This window comes from Phyllobates terribilis, unplaced genomic scaffold (genome assembly GCF_046119375.1).
Source record: "Phyllobates terribilis strain yellow unplaced genomic scaffold, ASM4611937v1 Scaffold_1__5_contigs__length_1240528914, whole genome shotgun sequence".
NCBI classification, from domain to species: Eukaryota; Metazoa; Chordata; class Amphibia; order Anura; family Dendrobatidae; genus Phyllobates; species Phyllobates terribilis.
The window spans coordinates 64,468,005-64,488,771 of NW_027362761.1; the positions used below are offsets into that span (position 1 = coordinate 64,468,005).

Sequence of the window (20,767 nt, forward strand, 5' to 3'; positions counted from 1 at the left end):
TGGCCGATCGAATATTTCCGGCGCTGGCTGCGGACGCTGACGTCACTGCGTTCTGCCGCTGCTGCGAGCTGATTCGCTGCACGGTATGGCAGACCTGAACGTGCACTACAACCCTGCTGGCTGTCACCCCACCTCCCGTCACTCCATGCTTGTCTGCAGTGCTGCAAGAAACCGTACAATATAACCAGAAGGTGCAATAAACAGCACAGAAAGGAGAGCATGAGCGACATCTACTGGGCAAACTCGAATAATACATGTACCTGCATCAATGGAGTGTTAACAGAGTGAGTGCAAAGCTGCTGTAAGCACTAGTGGGACACTGGGAGAGCCTCCATCTGGGGGTCTGCACAAAGTTAGAGGCTGTTTAAAACTAGACTAAGTAGACTCTGCATTGCAGCCTATGTGACAGAAGCTTAGCTAGGGGTTCAGCACAGGGGTGACCAAAGACATTTGATCAGGCCTCCACGCCAGGTAATTCATGGTTACGTGGGCACATCACTAGACAATGATGCTGTCACTGCATAAAAGATACAATGTACAAAGACCAAAACTGGTATTATCACCAGACAGCGACCATACGAGATAGATACCAGTTCTGCAGACCATCCAAGGGATTACAGTGCTGTCATCTAAAGTCACTCACAGGTGATGTGCTTTCGTGTTTTCCATCTGACCCAGACCGCCATGACATCTTCCACCACTACTCGTCTGAGGAGCTCACAACATTTAGGGGGAGTTTGTCAGCACAAATTGACATTATAAACTGTGTACATTGTTATAGTCGCTGCCCCCGTTCTGCAGAAAGTGAAAATTACTAAAATATGCTAATTAATGTACTAGTACCCCCTTGGCTGGTCAAGATGCTCACCCCCATTGGTTTATAGCCGCTACATCCCCTACTAGGCTGTGTGCTTAGGTTATACTGTCAGTTTGGACAGGCAGACTCCCTTTAACTTCTCACATTTTCAGCACCATGTATTCACAGGAAAGAGATTTCCTATCCTGCTGCTAATCTCAATTTTGATCTTGTTTCTGCCCCATTTCCCCCCATTATGATGTATAGTGTTGGATAACCTGGGCTGTGTATGGTTAAATGTTATAATTTGTGTCCTGCTTCTTGGATTGTGCTGCATCACGGTACATTGTATGTTTGAGTTTGATGACTGATTGTGAATAAAGTTATTTTCAAAGAAAATTTTTTTCCTACTACTGCATTTAATCTATTGCTCAGTACTCTAAATACAGTAATTCAGACAATTGGTGTTTTCATTATAACTAACATTTACCCCTCCAATATTGTGTCACACGTAGAGCACACAATGCCAGAAATAATGATCTAAAATAGATAGTGCCCTATATTGTGCCCCAGATGGGAGTAATTCACAACACAGTAATAGGGCCATCATTTGTGCCCCAAAACAGTAACAGTGCCACTCGTATTGCCATTTGTATTAACAGTGCCTCCTTAAGACAGTAAAACTGACTCCTAGAAAATGATAAAGTTCCCTTTGTGCATTTTAGAAAATATTAGTGCTCCCTTTTTTCCCCTTATAAAGTAACCATGCCCATATTCCCATTTGAAGGTTATAATTTCATGAGGGGTCCTTATAAAGTAATAATGCTTTGAGGGTGCCTTTTATACTGCAAAAATTCCCTGAGTGCCCTTTAAAAAGGGAGCTTGTCATCTCAGACAATGCTATTCACCTGCAGATGGAGGGTAAATCTTTAGGTAGATAGCATTATAATGCTGCCTTGCCACCTTAATCAGCTTATTTCCTCTTGGAAGCCTACAAGCATCTGTCTTAAGCCACGGCCCCACTATCAGTATTTGGTCAGTATTTTTTCTCAGGAGGGAGTGATAAATGCAGAATTGGTGACTTGTTTCTATTATACCTTTTCTCTGATTATTCCTCACCTGGTTTTGGCTCCCATTCCTGAGAAAAAATACTGACCGAATACTGACCAAATACTGATAGTGAGGCCATGGCCTTAGGGGCGTGAACAGAGCGGCTACAGTCACCACTCACAGCACTGCTCTCTATTCTATGAGTGGCGGCTGAAAGCACACCGCACACTTGAATTGACAGCTCTCTCTGCATAGATGTGCTGCAGAGTGAGATGTTAACATGCTGGGGTGTGCTTAAACTGCCGCCGCTCACAGAATAGAGAGCACTGACTGCAATCGCTCCATGCACGCCCTCATAACTAAAAACTGGCGACTCCTGGGAGGAGTCCTATATCTGCAGGTAAACAACATTTCCGAGGTGACAGATTCCCTTTAAATGCCTTTTTGTAAAGCAATAATGCTCCAGCCTGCTCTATAAAATAGTAATTACCTTTATAAAGTAATAATGAATGTTGATTAATAATATTGCCCTCAGTGCCCCCAAAAAGCAATGATGACCTTTGTGAGGAGCTGCCCACTTACTAAAGACTATATATGTGAGGAGCTGCCCACTTACTAAAGACTATGATACTTTTCCAGCAACGGACCGCCATTTTTATCAATATTATTATTGTGTATTATTAGTGATTTACTTGTTATGTTTTATATAGTTCTGCTTAAGGCCCCGTCACACTAAGCGACGCTACAGCGATCCCGACAACGATACGACCTGTCAGGGATCGTTGCTGCGTCGCTATGTGGTCGCTGGTGAGATGTCAAACAGTCAGATCTTCCCAAGGACCAGCAACGACGCAGCAACCCGTAATGATCTGTATAAGGATGCACGCCTATGTGTTTCTGTGTCTGAGTCGTCAACAAGGTCGTTAGTAAGGTGTCAAACACACCGATACATGCTACCCAGTGGGGCCTCAACGATCAAAGAAATGTCCAGACCATTTCGACACGACCAGAGATCTCACAGCAGGGGCCTGGTCGCTGCTAAGTGTCAAACGTAGCGAGATCGCTACTGGGGTCGCTTTTACGTCACAAAACTTGTGACTCAGCAGCGATCTCGCTTAGTGTGACTGGGGGGGGGGGGGGCTTTACTTGTCAGTATGTAAGATTCACTTGTACAATGTCCAGCATTCCACTAATCTCATCTTTATCTCAGGAGTCCATTGTTTCAACAGCCAATAATCTCATTAGGTGAGTGTAGATTGAGACACAGTGGAGCCGTCACCACAGGGGGTCTTGCATGCAGTCTCAGACAAAGGCTTCTAGAATATTCTTCATTGTTTTGGCGAACAGTGAATGCTTGAGGAGGAGGGTGATCACTTCTGACCTGGGAGGGGACTGATCCCAGGGAAAGAAAGGAGAGTCATGTTTTAGAGAGAGTTGTGTGGAAGGATTGAAGGAAGAGGATGGAGACCATGGACTTGGGAGGATGGATGGATAAACATGTTACCCTTATGGATTATGTCGTTTGGATTTACACTTTCTTAAAAGGACTGCTGCTACTGGATACCTGTGCTTTCATCGTTTTATCTGCCGTCTAGAGGATCATGGACTGTGGCTACAGACTATACTGGCTGGAGATACGAAATCCGTGGGCCAACCAAAAGTTGGGAGACAGTGAGTATGGCCTTATACAAAGCCAGTGGAACTACTGAACCCAGATTGTGAATTTGAGGACCGAGAGAACGTTTTTTTTTTGGCCATTTACCTGGAATTGCTTTATTACCATGGCTGTGATCAATAAAATATTGTAGCATCGTTAACCTGCCTAGGTGATTACTTACAACCCACAACCTCAGATCTTTACAACCTTAATGCCCAGTAATAGTGCCCACTGATAGCCCCCTTAAAAGTAATACCATTGAAGTGTGCAGTTAATTCTCCAATTGCCCTTATTTATTTTTATTTTAAAAGTAATATTACCACTTGAGTGGATATGGCAGCCCTAGATCAATTATTCTTCTCAGTTGTGGTTTCTGGGCAGGCAATTCTCCCTAAGGCTGCCCTCTTCTCTTACCATGTTCATCCCCCATTTTCTACACAAAGTTCTGATTTATGTGTTTCCATCACAATCTTATCTTTATACCTTTCCCTTGTGTTGTAGAATATTTCAGGTTTGTTATTTATTCATGGTTTAATTTGACTCCCCTTAAAAGGGGTAGCGTATTGAGATGGATAAAATATCTTTAATTTATATGTGGGTTTTGGAAGATAAGCTGTCCACAAATTTGGGGGGACTTTGTCCCACACGAGCCGCTATTTTTCTTAAATGTTCTCCTGACTTAGTAGGAAGTAGTTTAGAAAAACTCCAGCACCTTCTCATTATCCATCACAAGAAATGTAAAGTTAAAACGTCCATTTTATTAGTTCCATTAAAAAAGCACCATATGTAAGGCAGACCTGACGCGTTTCAAACCAAACAGGGGTTCGTAATCATAGGTTACATTGCTATAGATAAAAGACATATACAGGGGTGGATTAGGAGTAGCAAGGGCCCCGGGCAGTTTAGAAGGCGTGCCCCCCCCCCACACACACACACACACCTGATGTATCACGTGACACATCACATGATCCCCTGTGATAGATCATGTGATAGTTCACGTGAAATTAATTTGGCACAATATTAATTATAATAATTTTTTTTAGGCTGTGTGCCCACTATGCGTTTTTTAAGCAATTCTGCTGCAGAAACGCTTAAAAAACGCTTGGTAGAAGGTCTACCATGTTCCCCAATGATAATCCGCATGTGCTGTGCACATACTGCGGAAATTTCCGCTGCGGATTATCATTGCAGAAAAATCCGCAGCATTACCAATTATTTTGCGGAAGCTCGGCGTTTTCGCCGCCATTGACTTGCATTGGAACGCATGTAATCTGCATCACTGCATCTGTACATGCGGATTCCATGCGTTTCAGTGTGCGGATGGTACCCGGGTTTGGAGAAGAGGAGACTCCCCTCCAGACCCAGGTACCATAGTACCTGTTGAAAAAAAGAATAAAATAAAAAATAAATATCATACTTACCTTCTGATGGCCCCCGGTGTCTTTATCCAATGCGTCCTGGCTTGCCTGTAGCTCACGATGGTCTGAAAAGGACCTGCCGTGACTTCATTTAGTCATGTGACGGGTCACGCGACCGCTGACGTCGGCAGGCCATCAGAAGGTAATTATATATTTATTTTTTACCATTATTTTACGGTCACACTATATAAATCCATGCCGGTTGCATGGATTTATATAGTGTGACCAAGTTGTCAAGCACTTTCCAAGTGATGCTAAAATCGCTTGGAAAAGCGCTTGATAACCCCCATGCAGAAATACATGTGAAGAACGCTTCACATCCGCATGTCCCTGGCAGGAAAAACGCATGTAAAATCCCCATGCGTTCTTTTCTGCCAGGGAGATGCAGAAACGCTCAAAAAAAATTCGGAGCATTTCTGCATCGTGGGCACATAGCCTTACATTAATTGTATGACTCAATTTTGAGCACACGTAGCCATCTATACACGGCGGGAGGCCGCACAGAGCCATCTATACACAGCGGGAGGCTGCATGTAGCCATCTATACACAGCGGGGGGCCGCACGTAGCCATCTATACACAGCAGGAGGCCGCACGTAGCCATCTATACACAGCGGGAGGCCGCACGTAGCCATCTACACACAGCGGGAGGCCACACGTAGCCATCTATACACAGCGGGAGGCCGCACGGCGCCATCTATACACAGCGGGAGGCCACACGTAGCCATCTATACACAGCGGGAGGCCGCACGGCGCCATCTATACACAGCGGGAGGCCGCACGGCGCCATCTATACACAGGGGGAGGCCGCACGTAGCCATCTATACACAGCGGGAGGCCGCACGGAGCCATCTATACACAGCGGGAGGCTGCACGGCACCATCTATACACAGTGGGAGGCCGCACGTAGCCATCTATACACAGCGGAAGGCTGCACGTAGCCATCTATACACAGCAGGAGGCCACATGTAGCCATCTATACACAGCGGGAGGCTGCATGTAGCCATCTATACACAGCGGGAGGCCGCTCATAGCCATCTATACACAGCAGGAGGCCGCATGTAGCCATCTATACACAGCGGGAGGCCGCACGTAGCCATCTATACATAGCAGGAGGCCGCACGTAGCCATCTATACACAGCGGGAGGCCAAACGTAGCCATCTATACACAGCAGGAGGCCACACATAGCCATCTATACACAGAGGGAGGCCGCACTTAGCCATCTATACAGAGCGGGAGGCCGCACGACGCCATCTACACACAGCAGGAGGCCACATGTAGCCAGCTATACACAGCGGGAGGCTGCACGTAGCCATCTATACACAGCGGGAGGCTGCACATAGCCATCTATACACAGCAGGAGGCTGCACGTAGCCATCTATACACAGCGGGAGGCCGCACGGTGCCATCTATACACAGCGGGAGGCCGCACGTAGCCATCTATACACAGCGGGAGGCCGCACGGCGCCATCTATACACAGCGGGAGGCCGCACGGCGCCATCTATACACAGCGGGAGGCCGCACGGCGCCATCTATACACAGCGGGAGGCCGCACGGCGCCATCTATACACAGCGGGAGGCCGCACAGCGCCATCTATACACAGCGGGAGGCCGCACAGCGCCCCCCCCCCCAGAGACGGCAGGAGGCCGTGCGCAGTCACGCACACCCAAACATATACAGACACATACAGTACAGACCAAAAGTTTGGACACACCTTCTCATTTAAAGATTTTTCTGTATTTTCATGACTATGAAAATTGTACATTCACACTGAAGGCATCAAAACTATGAATTAACACATGTGGAATTATATACATAACAAAAAAGTGTGAAACAACTGAAAATATGTCTTATATTCTAGGTTCTTCAAAGTAACCACCTTTTGCTTTGATGACTGCTTTGCACACTCTTGGCATTCTCTTGATGAGCTTCAAGAGGTAGTCACCGGAAATGGTTTTCCAACAATCTTGAAGGAGTTCCCAGAGATGCTTAGCACTTGTTGGCCCTTTTGCCTTCACTCTGTGGTCCAGCTCACCCCAAACCATCTCGATTGGGTTCAGGTCTGGTGACTGTGGAGGCCAGGTCATCTGGCGTAGCACCCCATCACTCTTCCTCTTGGCCAGATAGCCCTTACACAGCCTGGAGGTGTGTTTGGGGTCATTGTCCTGTTGAAAAATAAATGATGGTCCAACTAAACGCAAACCGGATGGAATAGCATGCCGTTGCAAGATGCTGTGGTAGCCATGCTGGTTCAGTATGCCTTCAATTTTGAATAAATCCCCAACAGTGTCACCAGAAAAGCACCCCCACACCATCACAACTCCTCCTCCATGCTTCACTTTGGGAACCAGGCATGAAGAGTCCATCCTTTCACCTTTTCTGTGTAGCACAAAGACACGGTGGTTGGAACCAAAGATCTCAAATTTGGACTCATCAGACCAAAGCACAAATCTCCACTGGTCTAATGTCCATTCCTTGTGTTCTTTAGCCCAAACTTGTCTCTTCTGCTTGTTGCCTGTCCTTAGCAGTGGTTTCCTAGCAGCTATTTTACCATGAAGGCCTGCTGCACAAAGTCTCCTCTTAACAGTTGTTGAAGAGATGTGTCTGCTGCTAGAACTCTGTGTGGCATTGACCTGGTCTCTAATCTGAGCTGCTGTTAACTTGCGATTTCTGAGGCTGGTGACTTGGATAAACTTATCCTCAGAAGCAGAGACTCTTGGTCTTCCTTTCCTGTGGCTGTCCTCATGTGAGCCAGTTTCTTTGTAGCGCTTGATGGTTTTTGCAACTGCACTTGGGGATACTTTCAAAGTTTGCCCAATTTTTCGCACTGACTGACCTTCATTTCTTAAAGTAATGATGGCCACTCGTTTTTCTTTACTTAGCTGCTTTTTTCTTGCCATAATACAAATTCTAACAGTCTATTCAGTAGGACTATCAGCTGTGTATCCACCTGACTTCTGCACAACACAACTGATGGTCCCAACCCCATTTATAAGGCAAGAAATCCCACTTATTAAACCTGACAGGGCACACCTGTGAAGTGAAAACCATTTCCGGTGACTACCTCTTGAAGCTCATCAAGAGAATGCCAAGAGTGTGCAAAGCAGTCATCAAAGCAAAAGGTGGCTACTTTGAAGAACCTAGAATATAAGACATATTTTCAGTTGTTTCACACTTTTTTGTTAAGTATATAATTCCACATGTGTTAATTCATAGTTTTGATGCCTTCAGTGTGAATGTACAATTTTCAAAGTCATGAAAATACAGAAAAATATTTAAATGAGAAGGTGTGTCCAAACTTTTGGTCATAATCTGCACAATCACGAGCAAATTTTTTCCTCTTCACATCAGTAATAGTTTCCTCCTCATAATTAATATGTTTGGAAAGTTTTTCATTCCATTCTTTAAAATTTGTTGAATTCACATGTTCTTTAAGTGACTCCTGTAATGTGGTGATTTATTCTTCCAATTTACTCAGCTTTTTGTTTTCTTCCTTGATAATCAGTTGCATTAGTTTGGATGAAGATTGGGACAGAATGCTGTTCCATTCAGCAGTGAATTCCTCTCCATAATTAATCAATAATTAATAATTTTCTTTAGGCGTAACCCTCTAGGGATCATATCATTATCTAAGTACTGCTGCAAAGTTATGGAGTCCCACCATGTCTTTAATCTTTGTGTCATGGCTTGTTCAAGCTCTTTAAACACAGTATTCACATTGGGATCATAAGTCTGTGGTTTATTGCTGCTGAAAACATCATTAACCTTTCCCATTCTGATTTCATTAGCCACGGGAAGAAAACATGATGGAGTGTCCATCTTAAACAGCCACAAGAAGGAGAACACCAAAAAGACTCTACCAATAAATGTGATGAAAAATGGAGTAAAATAAATGTGGCCCTGGCAATGATGGTGGCACAAAAATTGCTATGAACACAGGTATATAAGGAAAAAAAGGGAAAATTACAGCCTGCCATGCATATGCCACTGGTGCACGGAAATCCTTGGTAGCATACCATAGCAATGTAACCTATGATTAAGAACCCCTGTTTGGTTCGAAATGCGTAATGTCTGCCTTACATATGGCGCTTTTTTAATGGAACTAATAAAATGGACGTTTTAACTTTACATTTCTTGTGATGGATACGGAGAAGGTGCTGGAGTTTTTCTAAACTACTTCCTACTGCTTCTCATCCCTGGATTTACTACCAAGGATTTCCGTGCACCAGTGGACCCTTATGGCATATGCATGGTAGGCTGAAATTTTCCCCTTTTTTTCCTTATATACACAAACGTTCAAAAGTTTGGGGTCATTTAGAAATTTCATTATTTTTGAAAGAAAAGCCCATTTTTTTCAATGAAGCTAACATTAAATGAATCATTAATACACTCTATACATTGTTAATGTGGTAAATGACTATTCTAGCTGCAAACTTGTTTTTATTACAATATCTACATAGGTGTATAGAGGCCCATTTCCAACAACCACCACTCCAGTGTTTTAATGGTGTTAAGGGAGGGCAATAACCCTTCACGGTTGACCAAGTGAGTGTCAAATTATTAAATTATTATATTGATTGCAATCCACAGGAAACCAAACGGAAACAATGTTCTGTATTGAGAGGATTCAAAGAATCTCTGATCCCGTTTATTTTGCTTAGCATTTTATATTGTTTTGAGTATATCAAATAGCCAATCAACTCTACAGCCATACTACAATACTATAGGCTAACTGATGTTAGTATAATTATTACGGAAAACACATATATGGTCATATTATCAGTGTTAGTTTGAAGCACTATAGAAATTTTACAAGGTCAAACCTGGCCTAAACAAGTTAGATAACAGTGTCTGACAAAATGTTCTCTTGAGAAAAAGTTAGTGTGAGAGAAGTTCTATGGGAAGAGAAAGAAAGAATGTACAGTACAGACCAAAAGTTTGGACACACCTTCTCATTTAAAGATTTTTCTGTGTTTTCATGACTATGAAAATTGTACATTCACACTGAAGGCATCAAAACTTTTAATTAACACATGTGGAATTATATAGTTAACAAAAAAGTGTGAAACAACTGAAAATATGTCTTATATTCTAGGTTCCTCAAAGTAGCCACCTTTTGCTTTGATGACTGCTTTGCACACTCTTGGCATTCTCTTGATGAGCTTCAAGAGGTAGTCACTGGAAATGGTTTTCACTTCACAGGTGTGCCCTGTCAGGTTTAATAAGTGGGATTTCTTGCCTTACAAATGGGGTTGGGACCATCAGTTGTGTTGTGCAGAAGTCTGGTGGATACACAGCTGATAGTCCTCCTGAATAGACTGTTAGAATTTGTATTATGGCAAGAAAAAAGCAGCTAAGTAAAGAAAAATGAGAGGCCATCATTACTTTAAGAAATGAAGGTCAGTCAGTGCGAAAAATTGGGAAAACTTTGAAAGTGTCCCCAAGTGCAATTGCAAAAACCATCAAGCGCTACAAAGAAACTGGCTCACATGAGGACCGCCCCAGGAAAGGAAGACCAAGAGTCACCTCTGCTTCTGAGGATAAGTTTATCCGAGTCACCAGCCTCAGAATCGCAGGTTAACAGCAGCTCAGATTAGAGACCAGGTCAATGCCACACAGAGTTCCAGCACCAGACACATCTCTACAACAACTGTTAAGAGGAGACTTTGTGCAGCAGGCCTTCATGGTAAAATAGCTGCTAGGAAACCACTGCTAAGGACAGGCAACAAACAGAAGAGACGTGTTTGGGCTAAAGAACACAAGGAATGGACATTAGACCAGTGTAAATCTGTGCTTTGGTCTGACGAGTCCAAATTTGAGATCTTTGGTTCCAACCACCGTGTCTTTGTGCGACGCAGAAAAGGTGAACGGATGGACTCTACATGCCTGGTTCCCACCGTGAAGCATGGAGGAGGAGGTGTGATGGTGTGGGGGTGCTTTGCTGGTGACACTGTTGGGGATTTATTCAAAATTGAAGGCATACTGAACCAGTATGGCTACCACAGCATCTTGCAGCGGCATGCTATTCCATCCGGCTTGCGTTTAGTTGGACCACCATTTATTTTTCAACAGGACAATGACCCCAAACACACCTCCAGGCTGTGTAAGGGCTATTTGACCAAGAGGGAGAGTGATGGGGTGCTACGCCAGATGACCTGGCCTCCACAGTCACAAGACCTAAACCCAATCGAGATGGTTTGGGGTGAGCTGGACCTCAGAGTGAAGGCAAAAGGGCCAACAAGTGCTAAGCATCTCTGGGAACTCCTTCAAGATTGCTGGAAGACCATTTCCGGTGACTACCTCTTGAAGCTCATCAAGAGAATGCCAAGAGTGTGCAAAGCAGTCATCAAAGCAAAAGGTGGCTACTTTGAAGAACCTAGATTATAAGACATATTTTCAGTTGTTTCACACTTTTTTGTTAAGTATATAATTCCACATGTGTTAATTCATAGTTTTGATGCCTTCAGTGTGAATGTACAATTTTTATAGTCATGAAAATACAGAAAAATCTTTAAAAGAGAAGGTGTGTCCAAACTTTTGGTCTGTACTGTATGTTATGCAAGGAGTGATAATAACATGATTTTAAAGCGAGTAGACAAAATGGAGTTGCTCTAGCATGAGTATCAATATGTCCTCTACAATGGTACATTGTGTTTGCTAACTGTGTAAGAAGGCTAATGGATGTTTAGAAAACCCTAGAAAACCCTTGCACAAGTATGTTAGCCCAGCTGAAAACGGTTTGGCTGATTTGAGAAGCTATAAAATTGACCTTCCTTTGAGCTAGTTGAGAATCTGGAGCATTACATTTGTTTGTTCTATGAAACTCTCAAAATGGCCAGAAAAAGAGAACTTTCATGTGAATCTTGACAGTCTATTCTTGTTCTTAGAAATAAAGGCTATTCCATGCGAGAGATTGCCAAGAAACTGAAGATTTCCTACAACAGTGTGTACTACTTCCTTCAGATGAGAGCACAAACAGGCTCTAACCAGAGTAGAAAGATAAGTGGGAGGCCCCGCTGCACAACTGAGCAACAAGACAAGTACATTAGAATCTCTAGTTTGAGAAATCTACGCCTCACAGCTCCTCAACTGGCAGCTTCATTAAATAGTACACGCAAAACGCCAGTGTCAACGTCTACAGAGAAGAGGCGACTCAGGGATGCTGGCCTTCAGGGCAAAGTGGCAAAGAAAAAGCCATATCTGAGACTGGCTAATAAAAGGAAAAGATTAATATGGGCAAAAGAACACAGACATTTGTCAGAGGAAGATTGGAAAAAAGTTTTATGGACAGACAAATCAAAGTTTGAGGTGTTTGGATCACACAGACGAGCATTTGTGAGACGCAGAAGAACTGAAAAGATGCTGGAAGAGTGCCTGACGCCATCTGACAAGCATGGAGGAGGCAATGTGATGGTCTGGGGTTGCTTTGGTGCTGGTAAAGTGGGAGATTTGTAAAGGTAAATGGGATTTTGAATAAGGAAGGTTATCACTCCATTTTGCAACGCCATGCCATACCCTGTAGACAGCGCTTGATTGGAGCCAATTTCATCCTACAACAGGACAATGACCCAAAGCACACCTCCAAATTACGCATGAACTATTTAGGGAAGAAGCAGGCAGCTGGTATTCTATCTGTAATGGAGTGGCCAGCGCAGTCACCAGATCTCAACCCCATTGAGCTGTTGTGGGAGCAGCTTGACCATATGGTACGCAAAAAGTGCCCATCAAGCCAATCCAACTTGTAGGAGGGGCTTCAGGAAGCATGAGGTGAAATTTCTCAAGATTACCTCAGCAAATTAACAGCTAGAATGCCAAAGGTCTGCAATGCTGTAATTGCTGCAAAAGGAGCATTCTTTGACGAAAGCAAAGTTTGAAGGAGAAAATTATTCTTTCAAATAAAATTCATTATTTCTAACCTTGTCAATGTCTGGACTATATTTTCTATTCATTTTGCAACTCATTTAATAAATAAAAGTATGAGTTTTCAAGGAAAACACAAAATCGTCTGGGTAAACTTTTGAACGGTAGTGTACCTTCTCCTAACTTAGTTACATTATATCCTGTTAAATTACCATCCTGCACTGGGATAATGTTGGATTATTTCATTTAATGTAGGTAGCAGTATTGTCAAGGTAAAATATATACAGTATTTTATAGAAATTCAATTAATTTTAATAGATTACCTAATCAGTGTGAATTAATATAGAGATGATGGAATAATCTATGAGTATGTATGTATGCAAATGTGTATATGCACATGTATATTCATTAACTATTAACATAATCCAACGAACAGTTTCTATTCTTATTGCAGACATGAACAACTAAATGATTTCCTGAGAATGACATATGCATGTGCATGGCTGATAACAGAGAGATTCATGTCGAGTTGGCAAAGATGGCGCTGAGAGATGAACTCACCCCTCCCATCATAATTCCTAAGGCGTTACTGAGGCCAAGAGATACATGGATGAGCAAATTGCAGTGTGCCAAGTTATCAGAAAGAGCAATGAATTTTACTAATCCCACCTAGAAGTAGAATACTATATAACCCCATGTCTACATAATAAAGTATGCCATTTTGCGTGGTTCAGTCTCTGAGTGAAGTTTTTCAACCAGATTAGCAAATCTGGTTAATTAGCTTCTTTGCATGCACTCGGACATCTTTAATTTGGAGGAGAGCAGTTACCTGATGTATCTTAAATTGGTGAAACCTCCACAAATGGTGCCGTGACTCGGATCACACTCGAGGGGACTCTAGGTCTTGGGGTGCCCATCACCGGACCACCTACGGACGAGCCGGGACTGAGCCTGATCAACTCTGATCACTGAATATGGTAAGTCTGCAGATTTAATGAATCCATAGTGCTTATTCATAGTTTGAGGGGTCTCTGGTGAGTTTGTGGTGGCTAGATTGGCTCTTAAGGACAGCCCTGCTGTGTGATTCCAAGAACTCTGGTGTGTAGTCGCTCCTGGCTAACTGCTGCTCTGTAGTTTCTGAGGTATTCCGTCCCATTAGAACGATCTTTGTACGCAGGGGTGTACAAGTATACACTTGAGAATTTAGGAAAATTTCTTTGTTTATAACGCCGGGAGGGACGTTGCTGATAAGTCGTGTATTAAGACTCCATTAGGGCGCGGCCATGCGGGGCCAACCAATCCTCTATTAAGTCGTGGGGCACGCAGGGAGTGAAGTTGCTGATAAGTCGTGTATTAAGACGCCATTAGGGCGCGCGTACGCGGGGTCAATGAATCCTCTATTAAGACGTGGAATACGCGGGGAGCCAACTGCATCGTTAAGCCGTATATTAAGATGTCACTAGGACGCGGGTGCGTGAGGTGTTCAATGCTTCATTAAGTTGTAAAAGAATCAATTCAGTGCTTGGTAGGGAGTGTAGGGACCTGTTACAATTCTACTTGTGTATCAGCTGCCTGGTCTGATCATAAGTCTAAGGGGATGGGACGCCTGGAGCCAAAATCATGGAAAAACTAAAGACATTGTTTGTGTCGCAGGGGTCGCTCGATCAGGAGCGACAGGACCCCAAAGATATACAGTAGTTGTTAGAAGAGAAGGAAGGAAATATGTAGAGAAAACCAAAAAAAGTAATGTCATTGTGTGGGTTGTACCCAGGGGGTAGATTACAGTACGAGATGTTGAATGCAGCAATTTGTGAAAACAGGGGAAAACTGGAAGATAATGGGTTGTTGCAAAGTGCATACATGTGGAAAAAGCTTGCGCTGAGTTTATCGAAAGAATGGTTTGTGGAGATTGAGGATAGGGATAACAAAGGAAACATAACTGGTTATTTCTATGTTAGAGAGATGCCTCCGCCACCGCCCTATAATGGCGGCGCAATGAATTGTTGGATGTGTTCTAATTGTGGCCAGCAGAATCCATTGTCAGCAGATTATTGTGTTGCATGTCACGCGCCCCGTCCAGGAGGCCCACCCCTCGCTACTACCCAAGCCACTCCTAGTGCCCCATCCTCATCCGCTATACCTATGTCCACCCAAAGTTCCAACCCTTCCTGCAGCGGCCATGTTACTACACCCATTGCATCACCTCCGGCCTCTGACCAGATGTCAGTGGGTGTGCTCCTTCCCAGTGGCACGCACCCTACCTGTAGTGTGCTTCCTTCCGGTGGTGGCCATCTTGGTGCACCCGGAATACAGGCCGCAATACTCACTACACCCGGATCATCAACCGCAACATTTACTCCTATACCAGTGTGTCTTGTTGTCACTCCGGATGGTGCGTACTATGTCCAAAAGACTATGTCCCTCTCTAGCCTCATTTGTCTAGTGCCAAAACTCTATTTAATAGTCCGGAGTTCCGGCAGGCCCTTAACCGAAGAAGAAATACTATTGAACCGGAGGAGCCATGGGATGAAGAGGCGGCAGCACTACCACCACCACCATTAGCACCATCAGCGTCCACACCAATAAGCGATCCAGAAGGTAAACCGGCTTGTGTGACATTTCGTACACCAATATCAGAATTCTCTCCGGATCGGATGAAGAATACCAACAGGTGTGGAAACCATGGACAGAAAGAATGATTTGGAAGTCATCACCGGTACTAACAGCAGGTCTGGGGGATCTGGTAACACAGCGTGTGGATGCAATAGTTAATGCAGTAAACCCTAGATTACAACATTGGGGAGGAGTTGCTAAGACTATTGTGCAAGCCGGAGGTAATGCTATTCAGGAAGACTGTAACAGCACTGTACAGTCTTCAGGACCGGTCGAGGAAACAGACTTGGTAGCCACCAGACCAGGGAGATTACCATGCAGGCTTATCATTCATGCAGTAGGTCCAGTGTATGATGAAGATCATCATGATCAGTGTGTGTCACAACTTAGAGCTACAATCAATAATATTCTGAACTATGGTGGAACAAGGAACCTTACTTCTATTGCTCTTCCTGCTATAAGTTCTGGAATGTATGGATTTCCTATGCAAGCCTGTGCCCAAGCAATAGTCCAAGCTATACGGGAGTATAGAGGACTAACTACATTGGAGGAGATAAGACTAATCAGCAATGACTATCATAAATCTCAAATTCTCACCCAAGCTGTGGAAAGTGCCACAGCTAGATCAGACCCACTCAGCCGCCAGATGACCTCAGAAGATAACCCAAATGAACTATTTCCTAGACAAACAAGCCCACCTTCTGTTGCTGTGTTGCCGGTATCTCCCTCAACATCTTCTCAGTCAGAATCTCCAGTGCCAGATTACCATAATAGATATGTGGCATTCACACCTTCGCAACTTTATGGAGTGATTAAACAACTACCTGACCCAGACAGACACCCTATGGTGTTCTACAGAAGAATCAACAAACTTATTCAGCCACTTGGAAAGATCTTCATGAAATCACTAGCATTAGAGCGGGAGATGCCTTCTGGCAAATAATTCAAGTAGCTCTGAATGACAGCCAAGTGACAGACAAGGAGACTTACCAATCAGGAGGAGCTTTTTGTCAACAACTTCAGCAATGGGCCAAGGAGCGGCTCACAGACTCCAGACCAGAATATGTGGACATGTCCCCGCGAAAGGTACTCCTTATTACTAAAGGTATAGAGAAACAATTGAATGCAAAAACCAAGGCCTGCTCCATAGCCTACTCCAGCACCTACACCCACTCCTGTTCCTGTTCCTGTTCCTGCTCCTGCTCCAGCTCCTCTAGTAGTCTATCAACCTGCAGATAATCAACAAGAACAGTTGCCATATCCCCCAGGATACCCACAACAACTATACCGCTCACCCCCACGATGGATGGGTCCTCCACAAATGTACAGAGGACCGAGTTTAAGACTAAGGGAACCAATCTGTCACCGTTGTAACCAACCAGGTTATTTCAGAAGAGGATGTCCAGAGAAAAGAGGGAATCCTTTCTATGGCTCGATGCAACTCTCCTACAACCCGCAATTTAAAAGAAGAAATTCTCCACGCTACCAAGGGAATCCATGGTACTCCCGCCAAGAGTATAGACAGCCATCACGGCAGCCACCACAGAGAGAGTATGAGACAATGCCAAGAGAACCTGTGCGGAATTACAGAGACCAGCCACCACAACATATGTACCAAAACAACAGGGATCCACCACACCGGTTTGTGGGGAAGACCAGAATTACCCCCCCATAGGACAGTGGCAAACCCGTGCTCACCTTGACCTCAGTTGAAAACGTCCCCACTAAATCTGGACTGATTTCTGCTGTCAAAATAGATGTTGGGGACAGAACTTTACCTTTTCTAGTAGACACGGGTGCAGCCAGATCAGTAATACGATCAAGAGATTTACCCTATAAATCGCTTATATCTGATGATTTCCTTTCATGTGTGGAAGTGGATGGAAAACCACACTCATCCCGACTAACATTTCCATTGCTTATTGGGAAAGAACAGAAGCTGCTGGCCAGATTGCTCGTTTCAGACACCTGCCCACTTAATTTGTTGGGAGCAGATCTACTCCAGAAGTTAAATGCTCAGATATCATATGATGAGAATGGAATGCATCTAGATGTCTCTACTCCGTTATCATTAGAGGAACAAACAAAGGTACATGCCCTCCCATTGTGTGTCATCCAATTTGCAATAACCGCCATACCACAGCATTATCCTGACTGCATACCACCTGAACTCTGGTCTCAAGGTCCTGATGATGTAGGCCGGCTGCCTGTCCCGCCAGTCCAAGTTGGATTCCCAGACTCCCACAGTACCCACTGAAAGCAGCCCAAGAAGCGTCATTAGATGCCCAGATCCAAGAATTACCTGTGTTTCTCCTGCTAATACTCTCTTGTTTCCAGTGAACAAGAAAACTGCAAGAGGAGAACCAGATAAATTTGGGATGGTGCAAGGTCTGACAGCTGTGAATGCAGTTACAATCCTGGAGACCCCAGGGGTGCCAAATCCACATACATTACTCATTGAAATTCCCCCTGAGGCAACGCATTTTACAGTAATCGAATTGGCAAACGCCTTCTTCAGTGTGCCTCTGCATCCAGACTGTCAGTATGTTTTTGCTTTTACACACAGAGGAGTACAGTACACCTGGACCGTTATGCCTCAAGGAGCTCAGAACTCTCTTCATCACTTCACACTGGCCTTAACTACCTGTCTCCAACCCTGGAAGAGTGAGAACCCTGAAGTCACATTGATACAATATGTCGATGATCTACTCCTCTTTTGTCCCGATGACCAAACTTGCCACAGGTTCAGCTATTCTTTGCTCCAATTTCTGGCCACCATGGGATGCAAAGTTACTCTGCGAAAGCTACAATGGTGTTGTACCAAAGTTGTGTTTTTGGGTCATTGCATATCCCAAGATACCAAGGATCTCACTGAAGAGCGGAAAACTGCCATCCGTGACATCCCGTACCCGAGAACTGTCAAACAACTTTAAGCTTTCCTGGGAATGGTCTCATACTGCAGGCAGTGGATCCCTAACGCGTCAGCTCTCATGCAACCTCTATATCATCAGGTCCATTCTTCTGAGCTTGACCTGCATTTTGACCAAGAAGCTGAGAATTCAACGGACCAGTTGAAAGAACTCATCATTTCAGCCCTGCACTGGGGATTCCCAACTATGAATTTTCATTCTTTCTATTTGTCTCTGAAGCGTGTGGCCATGCCTCAGGAGTTCTGGCACAAAAACATGGAGGCCACATGAGACCCATCGGATATTAATCCAGTAAATTGGATCCAGTGGCGCAAACAGCTCCAACATGTCTCAAAGCAGTGCTGGCAGCTAAAGAACTCCTCCACTGAACAGCAGATGTTGTACTTGGCCATCCTACAATTATACTGGCCCCTCATGATTTGAAAGCTATCCTTGCACAAACCCAGCACAACCATCTATCTATGCAACATCTTGACAGAATCCAATGTGAGCTCCTGTTACCAGAAAATATAGCTATTCGGCGATGTACTGTCTTGAACCCCTCCACTCTGCTTCCTCTGTCAAGGGGGGACTGCTCTGAAGACTTAAGGGGGACCTCAGAAGACCATGAATACCCTGATTCAAGTGACCATGATTGCCTTGAGGTCATGAAGGCAGAAACCTCTCACCTACCTACTGTCTCTGAGCAGCCACTGCCTGAAGTGGATCTGATACTGTATACTGACGGGTCCAGATACACAGATGAATATGGAACTTACCATAACGGATATGCGGTGGTGTCCCCACCAACGGTTGTTTCTGCTGGACCATTGCCATCTTATGTCAGCTCAAGAGACCGAACTGTATGCTCTCCGAAGCCTGCAAGTGCGCAGAGAGTCGAGTGGTCAATATCTACACGGACTCGAGGTACGGTTTCGGGATTGCCCACGACTTTGGCCTGATATGGGCCCTGAGGGGCTACAAGACAGCCAGTGGAGCTCCAATCCGGAATGCAGCAGCAGTGAGAAGTCTGCTAGAAGCTCTGAAGTTACCTAGGCAAGTGGCTGTGATCAAAATTAAGGCTGATGGGAAACTGAATTCGGAGGAAGCCAAGGGGAATAATCTGGCTGACATTATAGCAAAAGCAGCAGCTATGGAACCAATATTTCCAGAGGAAGCAGAGGTGTCGGGGGGTATGGAGGTCTTTGTGCTCACCAGACGTCAGAGACAACGAGGGGATGAGGAAGAAACGAGAATGAGAAATTTGGGGTTGGAAGAAGAAGAGGAGGAAGATGAAGAGGAGCAAAGACTGGAAGAGAATCCGGCACACAGGACTTTAGTGGACCGGCAGAATGCGGTAACAGAAGAAGAAAAACAAGGATGGATCGGACGGGGAGGAACGTTTTGTAATGACGGAATCTGGAGAGTGGGAAGAAGAATATGTCTGCCAAGAGCACTGTATCCTGCAGTGGTTCAGTGGGCTCATGGAAAGGTACAAAGAGGAAGAATCAGATGATTTCAGCTATCAATAAACTCTATATTGCACCCGAGATCTCAGTTCTTGCTACAAACTATACTAGGAGCTGTGAGATTTGTAACACTTGTAATCCCGGAAGAACAGAACATGTGCAAAGAAGAAACTGGCAAAGTCACAGTATCCTTCCCAGAGAATCCAAATTGATCATATGCAATTACCCAAGAGTGGAAGATATGAATATGTTCTGGTGGTGGTGGATATGTTTTCCGGCTGGACAGAAGCATACCCAGTAGCCAACATGACCGCTAGAACTACAGTGAAAAGGCTTCTGGCAGAACTTATCTGCAGATTCGGGATTCCAGAAGTGATTGAAAGGGATCAAGGACCCGCCTTCACTGCAGAAGTTACCAAATCAATCTGGGAGATGATTGGGGTGGATTTAGGCCTGCATACTCTTTATCATGCTCAAAGTAGCGGCAAAAAAGGATGAATGGCACTTTGAAAAACAAAATTCTTAAAGCCAGTAAAGAATTGTCACTTCCATGGCCGGTGGTGCTGCCTATTGCCCTATACTCAGTCCGAAATACCCTGAGACTACCCACAGGGCTCATACTATATGAGATCTTATTTGGGGGGCCACCTAGAATGGGTCGATATTACCCACAGCAGCTTAGTTCAGGGAATGATAAGCTTGTGAATTTTGTTGTCCGACTTGCTAAAAAGTTAAAACTAACACATGGTACAGTGTACTCTTCTATTCCAGACTCAGATCTTGAACCAGGTACTCACAGTATCCAGCCTGGAGATTTTGTCTGGATAAAGAATCACGTGCGAGGCACACTGGATGCCAGATTTGAAGGGCCCTACCAAGTGTTGCTTACATCACCTACGGCTGTGAAGGTCGAACATCATGGGTCCCCGCATCCCATTGCAAGAAGGCAGTTTTGACCCACATATGTTGATGTTCTCGGAGTGCCTAGGGGGT

General features: G+C 44.4%; 1 long non-coding RNA gene across 1 annotated transcript; it reads left to right on the forward strand.

The window, feature by feature from the left end:
• Positions 1-69: 69 nt before the first annotated feature.
• LOC141165883 (uncharacterized) lies at positions 70-13,511 on the forward strand. Its single transcript, XR_012251217.1, has 2 exons — positions 70-284; positions 13,238-13,511. It is a non-coding gene; the product is annotated as an uncharacterized lncRNA (long non-coding RNA).
• The last annotated feature ends 7,256 nt before the right edge of the window (positions 13,512-20,767 follow it).